We start from the raw sequence: 20,720 nt of genomic DNA, 5'->3' as shown, positions 1-20,720 counted from the left end.
TGCATAATCAGTCTGGTCTGCTGCTGCTGCTGCTGTTTATTTCCATTCTGCCCCTGTGTATTGTTACACTGTCTAAATTAAACAGAACACACCAAAAATGAATTGAGTCAACAACAATGATCTGTGTAAAGAGTCAGTTGCATGGCTATTGGACTAAAATGTGTGTACTTCATGAACATGTAACTCTGTGTATGATACAGTAATTTAAATTTTAGCCAGTTTCATATTGGGGATATTTAATAGTATAATAATAGGCCATATTTAATAGCCAGATAGGGTTCTTATCAATGTTGCAACCCCACACATGCCTGCCTGCAGCCATATCCAGTAGAAATAGCAGTGACAAGAACTGCAGCACAAAGAAAGGTTGCTGTTTCAAATTGAGAGAAAACTGGGACAAAAACCCACAAAAAGATCAAATGACTGACAGCTGAATTGAAGTACATAATCAGAGTTTGTATGACACGCCTGCTCACCATAGGAAGCATGTGACGGCGTCCATGAGCGCCTCTCTCTCCGGCATGTTGTCTCCTCCTTTGGAAGAACAGTTAGTCAACAACAGGACGTCTTTGATTCATCACAGCAAGTAGCATAAAGGAAGTGCATTACTTATAGAACCCCAGGGATGCCAGGACGCATAAATCACCAGCCCCATCGATTTACTTATTGATTGCTTTAACTTTGATGCTCATCACCTTTGGCAATTCAGTAGATATAATAACCAGCCTCGCTGGAGTATTTTCATTGCTGTTTGTTCATTGATGTTATTGCCAATCGCTACTGTAATTGGCATATTTGGGTGGGTTTTTTATGGGTATTTTAATATATTTTAACCGCTTTGACAATTCTTTCCTCTCTGATAGCCACGAGGGCAAAGAGCAAAACCATGATGGATTGGAGGGTGAGAAAGGGTGAGGAGAAGAGCCTGGAGGAGAAAAGGAGGTTAAAAGGATGAGAGGAACTGAGGGAGACAGAGGAAAAAGAGCGGAGGAAGGGGAAACAGTGGTTTATTATCTGACCACCACGGTTCCAGACCAGTAGCTCTCAAAGTGGAGGTCCCCAAGCAAAGAGAATAATGGCTCCAGTTCACTGTAATGATCCCTATTAGGCAGCGTGCTCTGACGATGACCTCTGTCCCTGTCTTCATTCTGTTTAGGCCTTCGTTTTCATCAGCTTCCCTGTATTCCAGCACAAATAACACCAGTCGTCTGTCAGTCTGTCTGTCCCCATATCAGTCAAATCTGGACTGGGCTCTGATGGGTTTCTAAATGAGTTCATGGCGTGAAAATATTTGGGGTCAGTACAGGCTCAGAAATAGATGAGATGAATTTAACTGCATGGAAATACAAACATGGTGTGAAACATATGACCTCCGGGAGGAAGGCTCCTACTGGCACCGTCAGCGGCTTTAATTTCAACCACTGATTTAATCTGTCCCACAACTTCATGAAAGTGCAATAGTAAATTGCTGGAATATCCCTTTAAGGCCACATGATGCTGAGTTGTCCACTCACAAAGTTGTTGTATTGACAATGACGCATGTCTACAAACATGTTCGTATCCGATGCCACAGATACCGACGCCACTTTATCACACTCCTAAATGTGTCATACAGATGCACGCGATGTCCTTTAGCGTGTGTAATAGATGTGTTGTGCAGGTGTTGTTCTGTCACACCTGTAGCAGCAGTGGTCATGAGGTCACATTGAGATAGATGCTTTTATAGCTTATCTAGTAGCTGAAGCTGGCTGTCATGTTATCACAGTAGTCCTGTACTTCTTTTCTTATTTGTTTGTCTACTCAGCATAGAGTTAATTCCTTCCTTCCTTTTTCCTTTGTGAAGACACAAATATTCCAGAGAGAAGTCGCTGTCCTATCTAGCTGGGTGGAGAAGTATTAGTTATTTTCCTTTACGCAACCTAAGGCGGTTTGGTCGGAAGATGGAGAGCGCTGGTGGAAGTGTGGGGAGGTGGAGCAGAGGAGAGGAGGAAGAGATTCAGGTGACATCACCTCCTTCCTGTTATACTATGTTTGCGACTACGTGCTGCTACTGGGTGAAGTGGTGCAAGTATAGCATGTGTGTGTGTGTGTGTGTGTGTGTCTTGAGGATGGGCTGTGGTGAGACAGGATAATATGTGACAATTGTGAGTCACCACCCCGCCTGTCATTTCTCACACCTTAATGACGCCAAATGCTGCAGAACAATCAAACGTAACCACAGTGTCCGGTAAATATCCACTCCCATGAAACCAAGTTTACCAGAAACGTTAACCAAATGGCTTGTGACCAACATTTTTTTTTTTTTTACTTGGCCGCCCCTCTGTGCAAAGTTTGTGGTGTCATGAAATGAGGAAAACATGCTCACGATACAAGACTGCAAAGGTCCAGATGGATATCAGTGAAACCAGCTCGATCCTGGCAAAACACATTATCAGTGCAAACACGCAGTCGAGTGCCACTGCTTTCAGCAAACTTGAAAAGGCTTTGAACACTTTGCTGACTACTGGCACACATGCTCGCAACCGTGTGTGTGTTTCATCGAACTGCACACCGCAGATAATGACTTCCAAATTGTTTTGGTGTGTGGATGCAGTGGGAGCCCACATTTACAAATCCAAAGCATTTCATCTCAGGTTTAGAAATCTGTTAAATGGATGTTTTTGATTAAAGTCATCAGCAGTGCAAAGGTTGACTTTGAAATATTTAAAACTTTTATTTTCCTATAATTTTCCCCCAGCATGCCATTTTATTGGTCAGATGCAGAATGGAATGGAACTGCATTTTCCATTTTTACTCCTCATTAATTTCACTTTTGCTGAGTTATTGCCGCCTCTGTGTCCCTGGCGTTTTCGCTTGCTCAGCTAATCCAGATGGTATAGATACAGCTAATGCTGTTTTGACATGTGTTTTGGGACGTGAGGCGAGGCAGAGGAGCGAGCAGCTACTTTTATGTGAAGCAGATATCCCTGGCCTGTGCTGGAGGGTGCAATGAAGAGGCGTCCATCAAATGGAAGGTTTGGTCAGTCAAACATGTCTGCTTCATAGACCCTTCAGAGAAGAACTCAAATTCACTCACTGGTCCTTGACCTTTAACCCTGCAGACAGCGGATGGTAACATGACAGGCAAACGGAGCTGCAGACAGATATCGTTGACATGTTAGAGCCACATGACATCAGTATTCGGGAATCTGTGAGAAACCTTTACCATCCCTGTTGCTGATGAAACATTTTCATAAATGTCTGTTCAATATGAGCCTGTCTATCCTGAATCACTCTATAGAGACAAGGTTTCTTCCCAACAGCTGTAGTTCAAGGCAAATGTGGCCCCACACCCACCACACAGACTCTAGTACAAAAGACAGACACGTCTCATGTGTTTCTAAGACTGATACAAATCTCTCAGAGGACTATATGTGTCTTTGAAGAGCAGATAACAAACAGCAGACCGCTCAGACTCCATTAGTTTAGGATGTGGACATGACGTGGAGCCTGTTTCTATAAGTCTGTGTGTGTGTGTGTGTGGGGGGGGGGGATTCCATGTTAAAATCCATTCAAAGAGCCGGTAAGCAGTGGCTCTTCCTGTGTGCTAGAGCGAGGAGGCGGCTAGCTTAGCCTAGCACAAAGACTGGAAACAGAAAACAGTCTGCTCTGTCAAATGATCACAAAATCCACCTATCAGCACCTTTAAAGCTCACTAATTAAGATGGTATATCTTGTTTGTTTAATCCGTACAAAGAGCCAAAGAGTAAACAAGACCATTTGTTTTGTACAGCCTTATATTTAAAGGACAGATGTGAGAGTGATCGATCTTCGCATCTAATTCCTCTGTAGAGTGTATATGCCAAAAAGGTGAACTCTTCCTGACTCATTCATGAAGTCCCTGCTGTGTCTCAACAAAACCATAAAAAAAACTTCAGACACACTTCAGTTCCTAGCTACAGATGTTTCCTCATTATGTTGATAGGACATTGGGTGACATCATGTGTCAATGTAAGGATGTAATTTCTAAGAGACAGGGTTGCAGTGTAGGCCTCTCTGGACAAAATGTTATGCAAAATGAATGTGATGTAAATGAATTCTAATAAAGTTTTACAGTTTTTTGATCATCACAAACACTTTCGTGAACTCTGAAACATTTGTACCACCTTGGGACACTGAAACAACCTCCATCAATCACTGGCAGCTTTTAAAAAATGTTATGGAGGCGCACTGGTAGGCAACCAAAACTGATGAATATTTGATGTGTAAGAAAAGGCCATTATGAGTGAGACATTTAGCGTTGGTCAGCCTGAAGCTACGTAATACACGGGTGAATGTGTAGGAACAAGGCCAGTGTGGCATCATGGCAACTTCCATATCTCGCTGTGAAGTCACTCTCAGCTCAACTGACCGCCCTGCTAGAAAAACCAGCATAGACCAGCAAGGCTGGTTACCAGCATAGACCAGCATATGTTGTGTTTTGATGTTGGTGACCAGCATCCCATGCTGGTCATGCTGGTCCAGCATCCCATGCTGGGGACCAGCATCCTGACCAGCATGGGATGCTGGACCAGCATAGACCAGCATATGTTGTGTTTTGATGTTGGTGACCAGCATCCCATGCTGGTCATGCTGGTCCAGCATCCCATGCTGGGGACCAGCATCCTGACCAGCATGGGATGCTGGACCAGCATAGACCAGCATATGTTGTGTTTTGATGTTGGTGACCAGCATCCCATGCTGGTCATGCTGGTCCAGCATCCCATGCTGGGGACCAGCATCCTGACCAGCATCCTGACCAGCATGGGATGCTGGCCAGCATAGACCAGCATATGTTGTGTTTTGATGTTGGTGACCAGCATGGGATGCTGGACCAGCATGACCAGCATGGGATGCTGGTCACCAACATCAAAACACAACATATGCTGGTCTATGCTGGTATAACCAGCATACCCCATGCTGGTTTTGCTGGTGACCAGCATGGGATGCTGGTCACCAGCATCAAAACACAACATATGCTGGTCTATGCTGGTATAACCAGCATAGACCAGCATATGTTGTGTTTTGAGCATACCCCATGCTGGTTTTGCTGGTGACCAGCATCAAAACACAACATATGCTGGTCTATGCTGGTATAACCAGCATACCCCATGCTGGACCAGCATAACCAGCATCCAGCATTCCATTCTTTACTAGAAATAAAAATTAAAATAAAAAAAAAAAAACCCACAATGTAAGGGTTTCACAAAAATCTATCTTTAATTAAAAACTATAATACATAGAAAAAAATACAGTACCACCAAACAAATTAGAACTGATTAGACATACCATAAAACAGATTAGAACTGATTAGACATACCATAAAACAGATTAGAACTGATTAGACATACCATAAAACAGATTAGAACAGTTAATTAAATAGATTAGAACATCTCAGGCGATTAATTCAATTCAATTTGGAGATTTGTGTTTTTTGTCTGTTAATGTCCATGATTGTTTCAGTTATATATGTCCAGCCTTTCCACATCTTGCCTCTATCTCTTTGTCGTCCACCTTTTTTGCCTTGAGCCACTCCCTGAAACAGACTGAAAAGATTAAAAAACTATTAAATCAATAAAAAACATGCTATCAAAATATCCATTACTTATAAATACAGCAAGGGATTCATTCAAATAATTCAAATTTGTATTATCACATACATTAATTTTGAAAAAAATTCCTCCATTATTTCTAAAATATGCGCTTCCACAGGTAGCAGCAAAGTCTGGTAGCTCTGAGTGCTTAATCAACCTTTAGTTTACTTAATTTTTATGTTTTTGTTGTGTTTTGTCAACTACTGATGGATAATTCTGTGGGGAGAGGAATTTGTTCAGGAAAGGATCTTCTTTCACTGAAAGTCTGTAGGATGCCACCCTGATCCAGCTGAGACTAAGAGGTCTTTTTAATGTTGCCATGCTGTTGCAAAAGTAAAGGCTTGGAGGTGGAGATGTTGTCCTTTCTGCTGTCAGTCATCATGGGAAATGCCAACTCTCTGCCCAACAAGAGTGATAAACTGGGGATATTGGTGAAGTTTATAGCTTATCAATTTAAGTTTTCACTGTTTATATGGAGGTAAATGTGTTGGTGAATTTGCATTTACAAACCGGTTACCAATAATGGCAATACGAAAGAGGAATACGCAATAATTTTCATGTAGTTTTTAATTAAACATAAATACATATTATTTAATAAAATAGTCCCGCTGTGAAAAAATAGTCCCACCTCTCTGTATGTTAGTGCTGCATGTTGTCTATTCCTCACCTTAAGTTAACCTTAAACATGTGAATTCAACAAATTTAGTCTATTTGTTAACGCTGTCAAAACACTACAGCAACTTTTTGCTACCTAGTTTGTTGTCATGTAGACGTTGTTGCTTCTCTGACAATCAGCCCCGTAACGTAAACATGCAAGGTCCCCCCGCAGTTAACTATGAGTCCGGAAGAATCCACCCAGAGCCTCAATGAATGAGAGTTTTTTTAAATAGCTTTAGCTTTGAGTGATCACTGACTTCATTAAGCCGACTATATGTGACATTGCGGCAGGCACCTGGAGACGCAGCAGCGGCATTTGAATATCATGACTTTAAAAGCGCCAAATTACTTGCCTTAACAAATTTCGTTAGTTGGCCTAAGTAATGTGAAGAATTGTAAAATATCATGTCCATGAGGCTGTTCAATCAGACAGTGACAGATCAGCCTGTAGAGCACTAAGTCTCTGTCAAGGTGCTGATCCTGTGACTGTCATTATACGGGAGCTGTCTGTGGTCCGCTATTTGACTCCTAATTAGCCTACTCATTGACGCACAGTGCAGGATTTTATAATCTAATAATAATAAGTGTACAACAACATGTTTAAATGCTGTTAACAAGGTCAAAAAATAAACATCCAAACATTGCTGCTTCCCTGAAGTGGAGTGATCTGCTGTGATAAGGCTTTTTAGAATAGTAGCTGTGATATACCCTTATTATATCACAGTTAACAGCCAATCAGATTGCCGAATTTCACCTTTTCGTTTTATAATTGTATTTATAGTAGCAATGCAAGCATATATTGTAAACAGAATAATAATTTACCTCATCTTTGTTTGGGGATTCAGCTGGCTCCATTGGACTCCCACTGTCAGATTATGCACACACACACACACACACACACACACACACGCACGCACGCACGCACGCACACACACACACACAGAGAGAGAGAGTCTCTGATCACCTCCCCCTCAATAGTGTTCCACTAAGTATCACATTAAAAGCTCCTGAGATGAGCATAATAGTGTCTCTTTAAGTTTTCAGAATTTTTAATGACAACGTTATTATCTATTTACATAGCCTTATTAGTATTTACATTCCGTTATTATCTATTTACATTGCATACGTTAGTTACATTTTTGGCCTTGGTTTCCTCCCGTTCGGAAGACGGATCAGCTACGGAGGTGGGGCTCGACTCCTTGACCTTCCGAACCCTCACTCGCTTTCCCTTGGTCAGCTCATCCTCCACTGCCTCTCTGGTGTCTGGATCAGGGGTAAAGAACACAAATGGTAAGTGGAAAAACTTGCTTTCCATATACATACACATTTCACATTTACTCGTACATTAATACACACCGCGAGGGCTTTCTCCGTCTGTTGTTAATAAGCTAGCTGCGCTAGCTAAATTGTTCACTAGCTTACGGCTAGCTAGCGAGTCATTTAGCTACTACGAAGAGTCCCATTAGCGACAGTCAAATAACTGAACGTAACTTAACACAGCGGTGTCGGCATCAAATGAGATGTAGCCAACTTTGATGAATATAATTTAGGCTCGACAGTAGCTAAACGTAATGTAACACAACTGCGCCGGTATCAAATGAGATGTAGCTAACTTTGATGAATATAATTTGGGCTTGACAGTCATATAGCTAAACGTAATGTGACACAACGGTGTCGGTATCAATGATACACACCGCGAGAGCTTTCTCGGTCTGTTCTTAATAAGCTAGCTACGCTAGCTAAATTGTTCACTAGCTCACGGCTAGCTAGCGAGTCATTTAGCTACTACGAAGACTCCCATTAGCGACAGTCAAATAACTGAACGTAACTTAACACAGCGGTGTCGGCATCAAATGAGATGTAGCTAACTTTGATGAATATAATTTGGGCTCGACAATAGCTAAACGTAATGTAACACAACTGTGTCGGTATCAATGAGATGTAGCTAACTTTGATGAATATAATTTGGGCTTGACAGTCATATAGCTAAACATAATGTGACAAAACGGTGTCGGTATCAATGAGATGTAGCTAACTCACCTTTGATGAATATTATTTGGACTTTGTCGAAAGCGTCTTTCCACCGCACCCAGTAAATCTTTTACTGCTGAAGAGGTTAATGTCGAAATCTTTAATGTCCGTTGTCGGGACAATCTCTTTACAATCGTCGCTAACATATTTAACATACGCACACATTTCGCTTGATAAAAAGCCAACGGTTAAAGCACTGGTAACCTGCACTGGTCGCGCGACTACTTAATGGTTTGAGGTGGGGCGCGAGGGATCTAATCCAGTGGCGGTAAAACCGACAGCTGCTGCTGTCCAGGGTTATTATAGTTATTAAAACTAAGACAAAAACTAAAACTAGCAGTGAAAAAATAATTTAGTTAACTGAAATGTAAAAACTGCTTTAAAAGAAACGAAAATTAAGTAGAAAGTACAGTCCTTTGACTGTGCAATTATATGAGCCTTATCTCTTCCTATTGTTGAGACAAGCTACTTCAATGTAAAACTTTACTAAAATATATTTTTTGTGCATTCTCAGACCGTGCCTTTAACAAATAGTGGGGAAGGACAAAGCATGGAGGATGTTGAGGTGAGAGAGCCACGAGTGTTTGTGGTTGCATCATAAATTTGACATAATTCTGATAGACATAGCACTGTGCTTATATCACTTCCTGTCATCCTGTGAACAGACCATGTCTCCATCTCGGCACAACAGCCCTCCTGCTGGCACCACTGATCTGGTAGGTCCTCATACTGTCCTCCCCTCCATCATACGTGAAGCTGCATTTTGTTGTTGTTTTCTAAGTAGAGCTTGTGTGTGTTCCTGTCCGGCAGTACCAAGAAGAAGACGAAGAAGACGGAGAAGAAGACAGCGTATCTGAATCAGGGTCACACAGCACAGATGATGAGGTGAGAGAGCTATGAGCTCCAGTCACGTTTGTGGCTGCATCATAAATTTGACCCTGTGCCAACAGGACATAGAACTGGACTTTAGAGCATTTTTTCTCATGCCATAGTAGCGGACGGGGCCAGAAATTGAAGCCCCTAAATTAGACATTATCTGCTGCGAAACTCGCTCATTTCACCTACATTTTATAAATGAATGGCCAGTGTTATCACCATGTCAGCTCAACTTCCTTGTTATAGTCATCAGGGGCTTTACAAGGATGGGTAACTTTTGGTGACGTCATAGACATGCACCGCAAGAGCGCAGCTGAGAGCAGCTGTTGTTGGTAGGCTACACGGCTATTTTTGTGCAACATGGCAGAATATTTATCCGATGTAGAAGTGCCTGACGACGAGAGATGAGCGAGTTTCGCAGCAGATAATGTCTAATTTAGGGGCTTCGATTTCTGGCCCTGTCCGCTACTATGGCATGAGAAAAAAACACAGACGGATGGATCTAAATTGCTCGAAAACGGCTCCAAGCTCCACCAAAATTGTCTGGGTGAGACTATGAGCATATGTAATCCTAAAAATAAAGTCCAGGTGTCAAAAAACCAAACTTAACCTTTAATGTCACAGAAAACAGTCGCAGTTAAAAATGTGTATTTTAAAAAGAGGCTCAAGCTAAAAGTAATTTGAAAATTGGGGTTTGTATTTATGGAAGGTAAAATCTGCCAAAGTTAAGGTTAAAATCATTGCTTTAAAATGTATTTGATTTATTTTGGGTGCTTTAAATATGGGTATTTTATTCTTATTTTCAAGGTTAATTTGTAGTAGTTAAAATTTAAATTTAAAATTGGTATTTGAATTAAGTATTTGATTTTGGATTATGTTGATTGATTATGGTGTCTTGGGTTATATTTTTGTCTGAATTTCTATTTGTGTTTGTACTTCAAGGTTTTTCACCTTGTTGGCCATGATGACTTTCAAAATAAAAGAAAGAAAAGAACCAAAGTGAAATCCTGGTCATTGAATGAATTCCTGCCCAAATCTTCTGAAGCAAACCTGCCCTTTGAAGTGGGGGACGCTACTATTAAACTATTAAGTGAGAAGCACTTGACATTTTGCATTTAGGTTGCCCACAACCCCCACACCCCACCTTTATCCAGGATGTTAATTTTAGAACACTTTAATATTTTATATCTTGTACATATGAACTGATTTTCTTTATGCAATGTACTGTTTTTGCTTATTTCTTGTAGGATGTGTGTATGTTACCCATGCCATTGTATGCCAGACAATGGACAAAACAACAGTCTGCATTTGATTCTCCTACCTCATATGAATGTTTGCTATACTGTCAGATAAATAAATGTCAGAGATCACAATGTTTAATGTTGTTTTTGTCATAAAATAACATAGGTTGGCTATTGTTGGACTGTACTTTATTTGATTGTCAACAAATATGAGCCATTTAATTCACATGCCCAATGTATCAAATAGTAGCAACCAGTGGTCTATTTCAAGACCATCATTTGAATAGAAACACTTATTGTTATTCTGCTGCATAGTGTTGACTTTGTAGACTGCCTGTGAAGGCTATACTTTTACAGCTTTTTTTACAGCTATAAAATGCAGAGTGAGAGGTTAGATTACTTTACTGCAGTAAGACAGCTAGCCTTCATTAAATGTCAGTCACTTTTATAACCAGTTTCACGAGAAAGACCATGCTGGTGGACCAGCATGCAACTATACTATACTTGTGGTAATGGTAGACCAGCATGCTGGTAGTGTTGGTAATGATGCTCATCCTCCCAGCATGATTAGCAACACCAAGCTGGTCCACCAGCATCATTAACAACACCATGCTGGTCCAGCAGCATCATAAGATGGTCCACCAGCATCAGTAACAACACCATGCTGGTCCAGCAGCATCATAAGCTGGTCCACCAGCATCATTAACAACACCATGCTGGTCCAGCAGCATCATAAACTGGTCCACCAGCATCATTAGCAACAGCATGCTGGTCCACCAGCATCATAAGCTGGTCCACCAGCATCATTAGCAACAGCATGCTGGTCCAGCAGCATCATAAGCTGGTCCACCAGCATCATTAGCAACAGCATGCTGGTCCACCAGCATCATAAGCTGGTCCACCAGCATCATTAGCAACAGCATGCTGGTCCACCAGCATAGTTATGTTGGCTCACCAGCTAAACCAGCATCAATCCAGCATAGACCAGCATAGACCAGCATGGAAATGATGCTGGTCTATGCTGGTTTTTCTAGCAGGGCGAGAACACATAAAATCTATATATCCCTCCTCCCATGTGAGCCCAGCTGTGTTTACTGACTGCTACTGTGTTTGATTCCCAGGACCTAGAGACAGGAGATCCTGGGAGAAACAACACACACACACACACACACAAACACACACACACACACACACACACACATCACAGTCTGGATGGATGGATGGATGACTGGAGGCCAGGACAGATAGGGCCAATCGATCAGTACATTAGTAATGATAATAAAGACTTTGTGCTTCCTGTAACTGCACAGTGGATTATTTTGTGACATTTGGGTCACAGTTCTCCCTCTGCGAATCAGCACAATGAAAGAAACGCCACCGTATTTATTAAAAACACATGTTTTATCCTGTTTTCCATTTTAAAATGTGTTTTAAAAATGTGTAAATAAAAAGAGTATGAAGTGGTATTGCTTTTCTCTGCGGCATCAATTCCACAAACTGCACAGAGCGAGCATTGCACGTTAGATTAGATTAGTCATTAATAATCCTCATCTGAAATTTAGACCAGTGCAGCAGAAACGTGACAGGATGTTCAGCAGGAACTAAAGATGAATTATATACACACAAACACAATAGAAAATAATTAAAGGATGAAATGTGGTGCCAGAAAAAAAGAGCACAAGCTGCTACACTGGAATGAATCACCTGGAGAGAGTCTCTGTTGCTTTCTTATACCATCCAAACGACGGACCTAGCGCCTAAATTACTGTCATCTACGAAAAGGCCAGAAGAAAATCTCACTAAATTACGCTATTAGTGCATAGTGACGTAAAATACACTGAGTGGGGAAGCAAAAATGTATGATAGAAGGGATTAGGACAGCTAAATCAACCCACGCGTCTTGTTGGGGGCACGGTGACGTCCTCTCAGGTAGCTCAGCTTGCTAACAGAAATCAAGCTAACGCAGTTAATTCAAATCCTGTCTCCCAACTAGAAAGCATTCCTCTCCTGTGGAGCAGCGTATTCTGACAGAGGCGGGTGGGTAAAAAAAAACTGATAACACAACGCGGCTATCAAGCTACGCTAACTTCAATTTTGGATTCTCTGGTGGCTTTAAGGTCATCACTGTCAGGAAGGCTTGCTATTGGTCAGCGGCGCGATTTTAGTGTTCGCAGTTCAAGAAAGTTGAATTCAATGTGAAAATTGAATGATTAGTTTGATTTTGGATCTGCTGATTGTGGCAACATGAACACAACTGGACCTTAAAGCTAAAACTGCTCCTGCCTCTGAACACCATCCTGCTGAAACTACTGTAGGGTCAGTGTTTGGCAGATTATGAGCTGTACAAGAGAAGGTATTTTAAATATAATAACAGGGGAACTGAAAAAGATGAAGGCTCTTAAACAACAAAAAAGGGCTTTAGGGAAAAGGGGGAACAAAGAACCCAGGTTACTTATTGAGACAGATGGCACCAAACGGCACTCGCTAACCATTAACCAATCACGGAGGTTAAATGAATGAGGTGAGCAGTGAGGTCACTACCTGTGACCACTTCAGTTTGGGATTTAATCTCTGCAGTTGAGTGATTTAGAGGAGAGGGACTGTTCCCTGAAACCGTGTGCAAGTGTGTGTGTGTGTTTGCATAAGTGCAAGCAAGCGAGTGTGTATGCTTGAGTCACATGTTCGTAAGGAGGCACTGCTTTAACGAGGAACCATTTATGAGAAATATAAAAGCTCTTCTTTGAAAGTCCACCAATGCAACATATAATTACGGATAGAAAATTACACAGTGAACGTTTCACGTGTATTAAGCCCGTTACGTTGTGAGCGATGCTGTTTGTCTTAGACGTGTGTGTAACGTGGCGCTCAGCAGAACAGAGAAACCCGACCGCTGCCAAAAGTGCATGATGAGAGATGTCTGCACATAGACACCAAGTGTCACCTTGGACAATTTAAGAGGTATGGTTCCTTACTCAGTCATATGCAGATACACACACACACACACACACACACACAGGACGTAGCAGACGCCACCGGTGCATTAGTTTGTCTGTGACCAAGGCCGTCATTATTAGAATAGTGGCTGTTGATGCATACCTTTATTTAAACCTTGCTAATGGCTCACTTCGCCTGCACACACCCACACACACACACTCACACACACTGATAATTATACATTCCAGGGACACATTGTCTCAGCATGGCGGGTCTCCGTGCCAGTCTGTCTCCACGTGTCCATCCATCCTGTCTCACTACGTCTCTCGTTAAGTTTCCACAAAGTCGCTGCTTCTATCGTCGGCTCGGCTCCCCTACTTGGTGGACACGCACACACACACACACACACACACACACACACACACACACACACACACACACACACTTGTATAAATACTGTAATTTCTAATGACAGGCTCAGATTGCGCTTACATTGACCTTTATGTGACCATGTTTTTGGGAGACTATCTTTCTGTTCTCTCCAGCGTTTTGGGATTTATCTTACATACATCCATCGGCTGTGTCTTAAATCATTCAGTATATGGTCCCAGTGTGTAGTGAGAGTGTTTATACCCAATATAATGACTGAAGTAATCCCACAATGCATCGGACACCCACTCACCACTGCTACCATCATGCAATGCACACAATAGGGGAATAGCAGGCTAATTTAAGTGGCTTCCAGATGAAAATGGGTTAGTAGTAGTGAAATGCATTTTAATAAAAAATATGATGTAGCTGTCAGCAGGTTTGAGTAACCATGCATCCGTCAGCTACACAGTCATTCTTTGCAACATGATAAACGTCTCCATCTGCTCATCTTTGAAAAATAACGTCTTTCTTTGAAGGAACAGTTTGACATTTTGGGAAATATTCTTTCTTACAGGCCTTTTCTTTTGCTTTCTTGCAGAGAGTTAGATCAGACTGATATCACTCTCTGTCTCTCTGCTCATCTAACTCTTGACGAGGAAACAAATGCACATATTCCCGAAAATGTTGTTGCTCCTTTAACCCTGGGCATAACTTTGACACTAGTCTGACCCAGACCACTTCTAAACTCAATCAAGAAGAGTATCTGACTGCAGAAGTAGGAATCAACAACTTGTCCACATTGTGTGTCTTTCTGTTTCACATCTGCTCGTTAGAATGACAGTCACACACACGGGCGTCGTCCCACCCCCTCGGCATTTTGTCATCGGGCGGCATTAAAGGCTGCCGTGTCTGCCAGAGTTGTCAATGGACCAATTTCATTTTAAACATCCCTGACAATTGAAATATTACACTCATTACACACGATTCCACATGTAACACACACACACACACACACACGCACACACACACAGTCATTCCATGCGCATGCACACTGTAGATACACATCAATTGCCCTCCCTGCTTCTCTCTATTCATGAGGGCTTGTCCTTTTTCCTGTCTGCTCCCAGATCATAACTCCACCCCCCCACACCCCCCACCCCTCCCTGCCTGCAGAGCTTCCACAAATGAGATAAGAGCACTAATGTGATTGGGAGAGAGAGACAGAGACTGAGGGAGAGAGAGAGACAGAGAGAGAGAGAGTTTCTAATTTAATAGAAACTCCATCAGGCTAATGGAACTGTGGACTGATCGCCCAGCTTCCTACACACACACACACACACACACACACACACACACACGGTCATTTACTCTTCACTGTATTGTACCTTGTGAGCGTGGGAACCTATTAGCATTCACCACAATACGTTGGGCCATAGAGTTAAATGAATACGCAGAGAGGGGGGACATGAGAGGTTGAAAGTGGAGGATAAACCAATGAGTGTGATAGATGGACTGGCGGAGGAGAAAAATGAAATGATACTTTAAGATAGATGTTCAAAGAAAAACAAACAGGGCCCCAATTTAGAAGGAACAAAGCACAAAGCGAGGCGGACAGACGACTGATGTGACGGTCGCCCAGTGCAGACAGTTCGCCAATTATGGCTGGGCAGGCTTCTGGTACTTGTTGAGGCTGGGACAACGTGAATGGAGACGGAGGAGGTGGAGTCACGTTGGGGGGTGGGCGGGGGGCTGACGGATGGCTTTTCACTCACAATCTGTCTGGCACAACAAAAATAAATGAGTATGTACTCGTTCTCTTGCTATCTCATGCACACAAACACCACTGATTCTCCTTCTCATTCTCATACAATCTTGTCAGCTGATTGATTTCCACTTACACTCTCAAGAAATTTGGACAAGTGACAAAAAGTACAAAGAGGACATGTCCTTGAGCTGTGCGGCTCCTGCTCTTCTCTTTCTCCCTTGTTCTCCCTCTATTCTTCTTCTGCTTCCTTCCAGACATCCTCGTTTCTGAAAATTCAACGATATGTTGTTGTGCACATGCTTCTCTGTCATCCCATTTCCTCCAGGTGACCCCGGTGAGACAAATGATCAAAGTCTGAGTAGCTTTCAACATACAAAGGGAATCAGCGTGAGCAGCCCAGACAGAATTCATTCATTCATTTTGTACAACCAAATAATCTTTCAGCTTTATTCTTTGCTACATCTAATGCAAACCTCAACAGTCCAAAATTTGAGATTAAACCAATTAAAACCACCAGGTTAATGTTGAGGAATGGCAGCGCGGTAGAATTCAGACTCCCAAAACGAGGCCTTGGGACTTGACTTGGACTCGACAGATGTGAGACTTCCTATAAACTCAACTCAAGTTTTCGTGGAAAAAATACATTAGGCAGCAGGTCTAGAACAGCTACGCAGCTTGACATTTTATTTGGGTGTCATTTATATGAACTCCACAGTGGATGCAAGCGGACACTTTTCACAATAATCAACAGAAAAAAACTCCCAGAGGGCACAGGCTTTCCCCATCTGTCTGTTTTTGTAAACATTACAATACGCATTTACCATAATCCAGCAACTCTCTGTTGGTAAAAGTGGTGTAAAGCTCAGGAGGTCACAAAATGATGGGATGGATCTTCTGAGAAACCGCGTCCTCAGAGACTTTGTTGAGATGCCTGCTCCACAAACGGTCAGGAGTTCACCAAGGCATCTGTGGACGTACAGCAGTGTCCTCCGCTACTCAGAAGCTGATTTAGCTGCTTGACCTTTAGAATTAATGAAAAACATGCATTTCAGTAACATTATGTCTCTGCCAGGAGCAGCTCTTGGTAAGAAAAACAAATATGTGGCCTAAATTAATCTGCAGTCCCACTGAAAATTACACAAGAAATTGCAACAAAATCTGGACTAACAGGCAGACCAGCACACTGACGCTTCATACAGGAAAAGGTAAGGCTGATGTAACATTAAGGGCTGTGGATGGGGAGGCCACTTTCACATCACTTTCAGTCGGCTACCCTCCACGTTTAGTGGCATTAGAGCAGGATTAATATGGGCTTTTCACACAGAGCAGAGTGCCAATGGTGACGGCTGCAGCCTTTGAATGCTTAGAAGAATTTAAAATTCAAAATCTGCAAAAAAAATAAAATAAAAAATAAAAACTTTGGTTTATGTTGAAGAAAAGACTAGACTAAAAAACTTACAAATAATTAAATGTGAAAATGTGGCTTAACGTACTATTATAACGAAAATTGAACTGATGGACTCTGACATTAAAAAAAAAAAAACACTGAAAGGCTGATAATTAAAGGTCGAAACTATGATCAGATTTTATCCAAACACATTTTGCCTCTGTGATTCAGCACTTGGTTAGGCTGATAGGGTCGCTGTAAAAGGTCAAATTTTTAACCAATATTGTGATTTTGATGAAACCCAATGACACGCTGTTAATATTGGCGTGATTTCGTGATTTAAAGGTAGTACCTCTGCTTTAACCAGTGCAATGGATAAAAACACATGCATGAAAACATAAATTGTGCTAAAGCAGTACTGAGGTGTACAGGCATGAGAAATACGGGACGTCGTAGGTACAGTACATCATCTGAGTAGACAGTGTGGACTCAGACATCCTCCATCCGCCTAAGTAATACAATTAAACTGAAAGAAGCAAGCAAGGAAGGCTGTCTCTGTCTGCTGTCTCTCTCCTTATCTGCTTTTCTCTCAGTCACCGCTGTTTCTGTTGCCAATGAGGAAGCTGCTGCACTCATAGGACGGAGAGGCAGAGCTCTGATTACCACGCTGATTATTGTTAACATTGTTTGTAATGAGATTCCGGCATACTGGATCATTAAAGGTTCATATAGTGTGTAAATAGATATTTGGATGTGTGTGGTAATGCTGGTTGCAACATGCATAATGCAGTTATCATTTCTAAAGGGATTCACACACACACACATGCAGACGGACACACCAACTCTCACTGGCAACCACTCATCCTCACACTAATATGTCACTGCGACACTGGAATCAAATTTTATTGCTCTTAATCTCGACAGATCTCCCTTCTCTCTCTCTACTAAACCTTCTCACTAGATTTCAGGTTTGTATGTCTGACAGAATAACATGCAGCCTGCAGAAGATCGCCTTGGGATGTACCAGGATTAGACAGCAGAGGAGTAATCGTACATTTTGTTCATTTCATAAACAAAAGTCTTCCCGCTGGCTTAGAGATGCCAAGGGTCTTTCTCCCATGTATAAGGCTGTCAGGGTTTATATCTTGTTTTCTCCAGCAGATGACGTGAATTTAGGTGGCATTAAAAAACTTGACCCACTCCTGTCAGCTGATTTGCTTTAAAGGATAAGGCTGGTGATATTCTATTGGTTGTTGTCAACAACTCAAAAAGACCAAAACCACCAATAACCGTATCCTGCTGACAAGTATTGTCTTTGCATCCAAAGCCTGATACAGCTTATTCCTCTGTGCCTTAGAGCTCCATTAAAAACAGATCAGTGAGCTACACTGCTGCACTGGGCGACATGTTCCTTCATTACAATGAACATGAGCGCTGTAATTTTGAGTCACTGCCACATGCACTTTCCTGCTGCTGCATATAACCACTAAAGCACCAAATGTGTATTAATCCACAGCTGAAAATCTATCAAAAAGACTAGTTACTCTTGTTTGAGTCGTGTAAATTAGAACTGCAGCTTTTTCAAAACTGCCTTTGGGACCCATTTTTACATCTACTATGTCCTCAGTGAGAACCAATGGGCTTGTGAGTGCTTTAAACAGGGGAGGTAGAGACGTTCCTCCGAAGAAAAACGACTAGCTCAGGCAACATCAAATTCCTAATGATGACAAATGTTTACATTCAAGTGACAAAGACCTCATTTCATCACACTTAGTCACTTCATGCATCTCGGGGTGAATTGGATATGAATTGGAGTGACGTGTAAATGTGGCCAATGCCCTCGAGCAGCTGCAGGAACTGAATCTTGAATCTTATCCTTCGAGGGCAAAGGAGGAAGAAGTGTGACCACAGAGGGAAGAGGTCAGGGTGGATGGATTGGGTCAACAAAACTCTGGACTTTGATGTGGCAGACTGCTGTGCGCTTCCTGTTTCCTACATCACTCACTGCAGGTTTGTTCAAGCATGACCAGGATTGCTCCCTAATCCCCTGTATTAAAAGTATTCAATTACTTGCGGCACCGTGAGCCCAATTTCTTGACTCTATCTTATCTTTGTGCGTCTTGTTCCTGTCAAACACACACTCACCAATGCATGCACACACACCCTCGCCGCACTCACACACACACAGGCTCCACCCACAGCTCTCTTCCAGTAACAGCAGGTTCAGCTAACCGACTAACCCGTCAATGTGTGTGTGTGATGTACTGTGACAGTGTGAATGGGGAGGTGTGCGGATGGAGCTGTGTAGGAACTGGGTGTGGAAATGTGACTATGTGTGCCAAGGGACTGGCTCTCACAGGAAGATGCACACACACACACACACACACAGAAGGCCTGTGGACGAATTGGGCAGACAGGCCTCAGAATGGACTCAGATGGGCACTGTGCCAGCTGGCTGACAGAGGAAAGTGGTGTGTGTGTGTGTGTATTTAAGTGATGCACAGTGTGTGTGTGTGTGTGTGTGTGTGTGAGAGAGAGAGAGAGCAGGATATAGACAGAGACATTTAAGAGTGTCAAGACAACCTCTGCAAAGTGTCCATACTATAATATGTGTTCACTTTCTATTGTCTTAACTTTCATCTGCAACATTTCCTGAATGACACGGGCTGGATGTGGATATTAACTATGAGGCCTCATTTCGCTATTAATGGCAGCAGCTGTTTTGGCATTCGCCACATAAATCCAGTGACATTCCCTCCGTCTAAAAACAGCTCGCCCACAAAGCCCAGCCACTATATCACTGTGGCAGCCGCTGATGGGAATGAGCAGCGAGGCCCGCGTAGCCCAGGAGGATGATGTGTTCATGCGTATACAAACATAGACACAGTGCATACATGCATATAGTATTACCCCCTTTGGAAGTTTTCATGCTTTGTTTTTTTTTACAACATGAAACCAAAGTAGGTTTAATGTTTTCATACTGATCAGCAAAAAAAGATGCTTTAATGTCAAAGAGAACACAAATCTCTTTTGGTGCAACCTTTGGTGTGTGACCATCATGGGAGAACCCTTGAACCATGAAGATAAAAGAACACAACTACACGAACGGGTGATTGAAAAGCACAAGTCAGGGGAAGGATTCAAGAACATTTCCAAGTCACTGCACATCCCTTGGAGTCCAGTTCAATCAATAACTAAGAAATGGAGTATGGCAGCTGTAAATCTGCCTGGTGTGAACGTGCAGGAAGGTAACTAGTGAGTGAGGCCATCAAGAGACATACTCTGAAGATTGGACAGACTGCGCATACAGGGCAACAGACTGTTCAGCAGTTGGCTGGGGGCTTCACCAGTTGCAGCCTTGCGGGCTTATGGGCACTCTTCAAAAAAACTCACTTGTCATCTTAGCTAGCTTTGTAAAAGTCAGCTTGAAGACATTTGTCTGGTCCAATGAAGCCAAAATTGAGCTTTTTTTCTGAAAGAAACCTGCAGCTTGGGAGAAGAGTTGTTTGCAAGAAAGACACTGAGCTCAAGCGTGAAGCTGAAACTACACAGGAGTGACTTCAAAACAACATGTTAATGTCCTGGAGAGACCGCATCAAAATCCAAGTCGTGGTTGGACTTGAAAAAGGCTTTCTGTTCACAATCCCCATGTAACCTAACAGAGGTTGAGCGCTTTAGCAAAGAAGAACAAAGAAAATTTGCAGCAAACTTGATAGAAGCCCATTTATAATACATAAACTCAAGGCTCGAACTACTGTAAAAGGTGCATCTACTCAATACTGACTTGGAGGGGGTCAAAACTTTGATTGACATTAAAACTACCTAGGAAGGTAAATACTTTTCAT

At 42.2% G+C, this 20,720-nt stretch overlaps 1 long non-coding RNA gene across 1 annotated transcript; it reads right to left on the bottom strand.

Annotated features, from left to right (window-relative positions):
- Window positions 1-5,367: 5,367 nt before the first annotated feature.
- On the bottom strand, window positions 5,368-7,582 carry LOC121609587. Its single transcript, XR_006007002.1, has 3 exons — window positions 7,405-7,582; window positions 7,092-7,134; window positions 5,368-5,564 (listed from the first exon to the last, which is right to left on the bottom strand). It is a non-coding gene; the product is annotated as an uncharacterized LOC121609587 (long non-coding RNA).
- Between the last annotated feature and the right edge of the window lie 13,138 nt (window positions 7,583-20,720).

Source organism: Chelmon rostratus, chromosome 1, assembly GCF_017976325.1.
Source record: "Chelmon rostratus isolate fCheRos1 chromosome 1, fCheRos1.pri, whole genome shotgun sequence".
In the NCBI taxonomy this organism is placed as follows: domain Eukaryota; kingdom Metazoa; phylum Chordata; class Actinopteri; order Chaetodontiformes; family Chaetodontidae; genus Chelmon; species Chelmon rostratus.
This window is presented reverse-complemented; position numbering and strand designations above follow the sequence as displayed.